Below are 6,681 nucleotides of genomic sequence, written 5' to 3'. Positions count from 1 at the left end.
CAAGTGTGAAAAATCAGGACAGGGCGTGGGGCGTAATAGGAGCCTATATGAAAAAGCCCCAAATATTGGGACTGTCCCTATAAAATGGGGACATCTGGTCACCTTAGCTGGAACATTTTACAGTTCTTGGTAATAGCAACACATTAGTTACAAAAATTACCATTAGTGATAACAACAAATTCATTGCAAGGGTCCACCTACAATCATTTTGTCATCATGCCACACCTTTAGCTCAATACCATTGGGGTTTGCACCTTATAGGGTTAACCCGTGCATAGGCGGCAGGTTATATACACCTGCGGTGCCGGGCTCCAGGAATATTCAGGGCCGGGTGCCCTGCTCCAGCAATATTTGGAGCTGGGTCTCTCCTCGGCCCTGCCTGAATCGGGCCCGGCCCTTACCTGAGCCTCTCCAAAGCCCCAAACCCTCCGCCCCAGCCAGAGCCCTCATCCCCTGCACCTAATCCTCAGCCTGAGCAGGCCCTCATCCCCCGCACCTAATCCTCAACCCCAGCCAGAGCCCTCATCCCCCACACCTAATCCTGAGCCCCAACCCTCATCCCCTGCACCTAATCCTCAGCCCCATCCTGAGCGCCCCTGCAGCATGAACTCCTCATCCTCAGCCCCAAACCTCATCCCCCTGCACCCTTATCCTCTGACCCAGTCCTGAGCCCCCCCACAACAGGGGTCCCTCATCCTCAGCTCCACCGCCCTCACCCCGGTACTCCCTCCTATCCCCAAACTCCCTTCCCAGAAGGTGCACCCCCCCTTCCCACACACCCCTTCCCAACCCCAAACTCCGTCCCAAAGCCTGCACCCGTCACCCCCACCAGCACCCCCCCCCCCCGCCCCCGCCCCCCGCCAGCACCCCGCACCCAAACTCCATCCCAAAGCCTGCACCCTGGACCCTAATCCCCAGCCCAGGATCTGCACCCCAGACCTCCCCCGCCGAGACCCCTCTCAGAGCCTTAGGCAGGTGGGGGCAGAGTTGGGGGGCGGGTTCTGAGCACCACCAAAATTTCTACAGACTTGCCACCCATGAACCTGTGGCTTCCCTTTGCAAACTTCCTCCTTGTTCTGAAGGATCAAACCCTGATTTTTCTTGCTTAACAGAATTTACTGGCTGATGGGGTGGGCTCTCTTTGCTAACAGCCATTAGCAAGTCTTCTCCCTGCCAGCCAAGTAATTTGCATCAACACAGAAGCACAGACTGCTCACTTAAAGAATCAGAATGGAGACATTCCTGTTCCAACACCATTGTCTTCCCAACCAGCTGGCCAAACACAGCCACTTGCTTATAGAGCTGCTCAACTTTCTTAACAGCCCTTACTCCATCTGAGACCTTTTCAAAGCTATCCACACGGGCTCTTTCAAAGGAAAGTGGGTGGATTTTACATATCTTCTAACCAGTCTTTAAAGGGTTAAGTCAGTCTGTGAGTTAATTAACTCTTTCTGGCCCTGTCGCCTTCAATGAGAGATTATATTACACCCATAACGTCACAGGCCATATATGGTCAAAACAGCCGTGGCCAGGCTGGGACCGGGCTGGGCCTGGGGTACTCAGCTGGGGCCAGGCAGGGGCGGACGAAGCCAGGCCGAAGGAGCCGCTCAGTCGGGAGCGGACTGGAGGAGCCACTCGGCTGGGCTGGGCTGGGCCTTGCCATGCCTCCCTGGAGCCCTCCTCACTCCTTTCCCTGGTCCAGCCTTTGTTCCAGCTCAGGTGGTAGCTAGTGGATTTCTCACGATGGCTGCCCCATTTGTTCCCTTCCACTCAGATACAGATACAAAAGTGATACATTTATACAAATAGGATGACCACACTCAGTAGATTATAAGCCTTGTAATGATACCTTACAAGAGACCTTTTGCATGAAGCATACTGCAGTTACATTATATTCACACTCATTAGCATATTTTTATAAACTCCTATAGAATGGAACATGACAACAGCAAAGACGACGACAGCGGCGACACCTCTGAAGAAATGCCCTAGAGCCCTTGGGCCGTCACGCTTCAGGAATGTGCGTGAGGTGCTAGAAGACCTGGAGATGGGGGTGTCCTGCTGGCCGTAGGTGAGTGTTGTGAACCCCAGTTGCTAGGCTGAATTTATCCATTCCTGGCAATAAAACATTGTCTTGTTTTCACAGCCACTTTCGGTCTCCTGGCTTCTACCCTCTACCCTACTGGCAGGGCATTGTGCAGCACCCTTTCCAGCCCACCTGGGTGGAGGAGATTGAGGAAGAGAGCATCTGCCATCCAGCTCCATCTCATCTAGAGCAAGTGAGTGGAGGTCTCCAGAGCCATCGCCAGTGGGGTGGGAATGGCCCAGCAATAGGGCTCCCAGCCTTTCCCTTGCAGGAGATTGTTCCCAACGTCGAGAGTCTTTCGGGAGGCAGAACCTGCCAGGTGCTGAACACCCACAATGGCAAGCAGTGAAATCAGTGGGAACTGAGGCGACTCCTCCCTCCTGGGATTGGCACCGTGTGAACGAACTTTCATTTAGGACTATCCGGGTTCCGCTCTTTCTCTGGCCTGGGAGGAGGCGGGGTCTACTGGGGTGGAGGGCGGCTTGTCCAAACTAACGGAGAGCCCCATTGCTCTGAAAGAATGAGACTCTCCCAGTTTCACAGGGCCCTATTGGGTGAGGGGAACATTGGGAGCAGCCTGTGCTGTGAGCTGCTGCCAGTGCGTGTGGGCGGCAGCCCCTGCCCTGGGGTGGGGTGTGTGGGGAGGAGGAATTGCCTCAGCAGAGGGACGTAGGCAGGGAGCAGGCAGGCCCATTAATGAGGCTGCCTTGAGCCCAGACTCATGGCTGCTCCCCACTCAGTTCAGGATGGTGCGGTGGAAGCGGATGCTGAGGAGGAAGGCTGGGCAGGTGGCTCTGGAGCCAGTAGGGAGCAGTGTCCGTCTTGCCCAGGAGGAGAGTGGCCCCTCTGTCCCGCGGGCGAGGAAGAGGCCAGTGGGCAGGCAAAGTGGAGAAGCTCCCTGACCTTCTGGAGGAAGAGGAAAAGACCAGCTCCCTTAGCAGGCCCTGAGGCACCTTCTGGTCCCAAATGGAGATGGCCCGGGTGATGCTATGTAGGAGGGACCCAGGCGAGGGCAGGAGCCGGGCAAGGTGGCTCTGCGGCTTCCTTTCCAGGAAGCAGAGGAGCCAGGAGCCCAGCCCCAGGGCCCAGCAGGAGCTATCCACCAGCCTGGCCACCGAGGGCCCCCAGCCAGCCGAGCAGGAGCTGGGCGGCTCCGGCATGGGGACCGGCAGCTCTGCCTACTCCTGAGGGCCAGCACCTCCTCTGTGGGGTCTGACAGCCCTGAGGCTGAAGGCTCCCTCTGTGCAGGTGAGGGAGACCCAGGGGACAGGGGGAAGGATGGGGGCAGTAGGGGACTAATAACACCCTGTACCCATTGGGTCACCAAGACGCCAGGACTGAGACATGGGAGCCCCACTAACACCAGTGGAGGTGGCACAGCTGCACCCGGTTGCGGGGGATGCGGGGCAGCGTCCGGGAGCTCCAGCCTCCTGATGAGGTTGGGGGGGCTGACAGCCACGGGGCCCTGAGGCTGATGGGCCTGAGGTGTCTCTGGGAGGGCAGGGTGCGGCCCTCTGTGCCATGGGGCTCCTTGTTGAGGATGGGGGACATTGAGCCATTTCTCTACACTGCATCCCCCAGTGGCAGCAGGGATTGTCCTTTCTCCTGCTCTCCCTGGTGCAGAGACCCCAGTGCCCAGCAGCAGTGGGCTGAGGAGGAGGAAGAAGAGAAGGAGGAGGAGGAGGTGTCCCTGAACAAGACACCATCAGGGTCATCCAGGACTACCTCCAGGGCAGAGCTGAGGTACAAAAATCTTACAGCTGCGCTGCCCCTGAGTCTGCCCTGCCCCTTCTTCCATCCCCACCCACACAGGGGGGTCTTGTCCCAGAGAATCCATCACCCCCAATGGGGGGAACTGCTCCCTTGTTACCTGGCACCCCAAAGTGGGGGCATTTGTCTCACACAGGCCAAGGTGTCCACTCCCCACAGACACTGTCCCAGTTACAACCCCAGTCTGTGCAGGGCGACACTGGTATCGGGACGCGGGCGGCTTTCCTGTCCAACTCCATGGGGTTCCTGAGCCATGGAGCTGGTGTAGGTGGGTTGGGGAGGTCCCTACCTAACTGTCTCTCTCTCCCCCCACCCCACTCCTAGTTGATGGCCAAACAGCTCCGCTTCCTCCGTAGTGTCCCACGTCTGTACTTCTTGGCACAGCAGCAGGGGCTGAACACTCTGGAGCCCCACGTCTCCAAAGCGGCCCTCGTGGAGAGCATTGCGGTGAGTGGGACCCCGTGTCTGGCCCCTGGGGCGAGGGACCCAGAAACGAGAGAAAGAGTTGGTGGGGCCAGAGGGGAAGCAGAGGACAGTGGTTCCTGTGGCTGAGGCTGGGGAGCAGGGAAGGGAGAGCTTCTGACACCAATCGGGAGCTGGCAGTGGGGTGTAAGGCCGGAGGAGGAGGGGAAGGAAGGTTGATGGAGGGGAGGCATGGGGGGCCCAGCTGGTTGGGGTTGGGAGTGACACTGGCTGTTTCTGCCGAGCACTTTGGCCTCCTCCCTGGAAAGTGCCTGTGGGTCTGCGGGGCCTGAGTCTCACATGCAAATTTATCTTCTTGGGGTCTCTCAGGAGCTGATTGAAAATCTGCCCATGGTGCCAGAGCCAACCTCCATCATCTCCAGCTCCATGGCTGCAGTTTGCAGCCTCAGGTACCAGGACCGTCCCATCCAGCTGCCTTAACCCTGGTGCTGATCGGGTCTGGGCAGGAGTCCCAGATCTTCTCGGCCTAGATTACCCCCAGCTGTGGCTGTTCCCATCCCCAGCAGAGGAGGCGGGAACGTCTCCACTTTCCTGGCTGGGGTGATTTCACTCAGGAACGTTACAGCGGCCGTAGGGAGGATCACTGCGGGGAGGGTCATGGCCATGGCAGTGCCAGCGCCACTCCGGTGCCGCCAAGGATAACACGGGCTCTTCTCTCCCGCAGCAAACTGAAGCCGCTGCTTGCCTGGAGCTGGAATCACTCCTCCTGCGGGCTCTTCTTTGCACCATCTTCACGATGGGCACTGGGCAGGATACCGCCCACTTCCAGGTAGGTCACGATCCTACTTCCCTGTCCCAGGAGCAGGAGCCGCCTCTGGTCCCTGCTCCCTTGGTTTGATGGAGCTGCTGAGAATAGGGGAGGAGTGAGCAGAGCTGGGAACAGGCCCGAGACAAACTGGCAGGGAGGGCCCCTTCCCTCCAGGGGATTGTATTACCCCTCTGTGGCTGATCCCAGCCTTCCCTCTCCTCATTCTGTGTTCTGCTGCCTGGACTCTCCCGGGGATCCTTCTTCCCACCCATTGCAGTTTGGCTGGTCCCTAGTCTGCTGGGTACCAGCCCCTGCACAGAGAACTGCTAAGGCCAAGGATTGAGGAGCCAGCAGGCATCCGACTAGGAACTCTTGCCAAGTGTCCTTGGAATGATGTGAATGGGAGAGGCCAGGATGTGCCTTTTAGGTCTGGCCAGGGCTCTCAGAGAACCCCCCTGGTCCCGTGACTGGTGTAGCCCCATGTCCCATGACTGACGGGTGTTCCCGCTTCTTGCAGGCTCTGCACAACACCTATTTACAGAGGCTGGACGCCATGATCAGGTGCCTGCTCACTGAGACCCCACCCCAGCTAAGCTGCAGCACCTCTTGGAGGTGAGTAGAATGGGCCGGTCTGGGGCGGAATTTCCCCTTAACCCCGTCAGGGGCTGCAAAGGAGAGACTAGAAGAGTCCCGTTTCCGTTGTGTCCTCCCAGCTTGGACCCAAGCCCCACGTTCCCAGAGCTGTCAGTGCAGTGCAATGTTGGGACCCTTACGCCTCCTGGGGCGGGGCGCAGGGGAGCAGAGGAAGGAGCTGGGACTCTCAGCCAGAGCTCTGCACGGTTGCATTAAGCACTAACAGTGAGCACCAGGCCTGGCTGGGGCCTGAGAGACTGAAACCAACACCTGTGAGATGCAGGACATGGGACCCTGAGAAAAGTCACTGGCTCCTTTCTAAGGAGACCCTGAGATACAGGAGGAGCCTCAGGGAATCAGCTCTTCTGTCCTAGGGACACTGCAGTTCCTGTCCTCACGGCCACTCCATCCATCCTACCAAGGCTTCTGCAGCTGGGGTCTGGGGTCCAGGACATGTGCCTTGATCCTGACGTGCTGTTCATGGATCAGAGCACATGATCTGAGGTTCAGAGCAAATAGACCAGCCCCAAGACCGACCATTGTCCCAGCCTGGCGAGACAATGACAGCTTGTGCCCAGTGGAGGACAGGACCAAACAGCTCAGCTTCCGCCATGCTGTTCCACGTCTGTGCTTCTTGGCACAGCAGCAGGGCTGGACACTCTGGGCCCCACTTCTCCAAAGTGGCCACGCCATCAGGGCTCATTCACCTGCACATCTACCAAAGTGATCTATGCCATCATGGGCCAGCAATGCCTCTCTGCCATAGGTACATTGGCCAAACCGGACAGTCTCTATGCAAAAGAATAAATGGACACAAATCTGACATCAGGAAGAATAACATTCAAAACCCAGTAGGAGAACACTTCAGCCTCTCTAACCACTCAGTGACAGACTTGAAGGTGGCAATTTTGCAACAAAAAAACTTCAAAAACAGACTCCAAAGAGAGACTGCTGAACTTGA

The 6,681-nt window shown here is 57.7% G+C and overlaps 1 long non-coding RNA gene across 1 annotated transcript; it reads left to right on the top strand.

Moving 5' to 3' along the window:
* The first annotated feature begins 3,774 nt into the window (after positions 1-3,774).
* Positions 3,775-4,703, top strand: LOC120385224. Its single transcript, XR_005589359.1, has 3 exons — positions 3,775-3,829; positions 4,181-4,303; positions 4,649-4,703. It is a non-coding gene; the product is annotated as an uncharacterized LOC120385224 (long non-coding RNA).
* The last annotated feature ends 1,978 nt before the right edge of the window (positions 4,704-6,681 follow it).

Source organism: Mauremys reevesii, linkage group 17 (assembly GCF_016161935.1).
Source record: "Mauremys reevesii isolate NIE-2019 linkage group 17, ASM1616193v1, whole genome shotgun sequence".
In the NCBI taxonomy this organism is placed as follows: Eukaryota; Metazoa; Chordata; order Testudines; family Geoemydidae; genus Mauremys; species Mauremys reevesii.
This window is presented reverse-complemented; position numbering and strand designations above follow the sequence as displayed.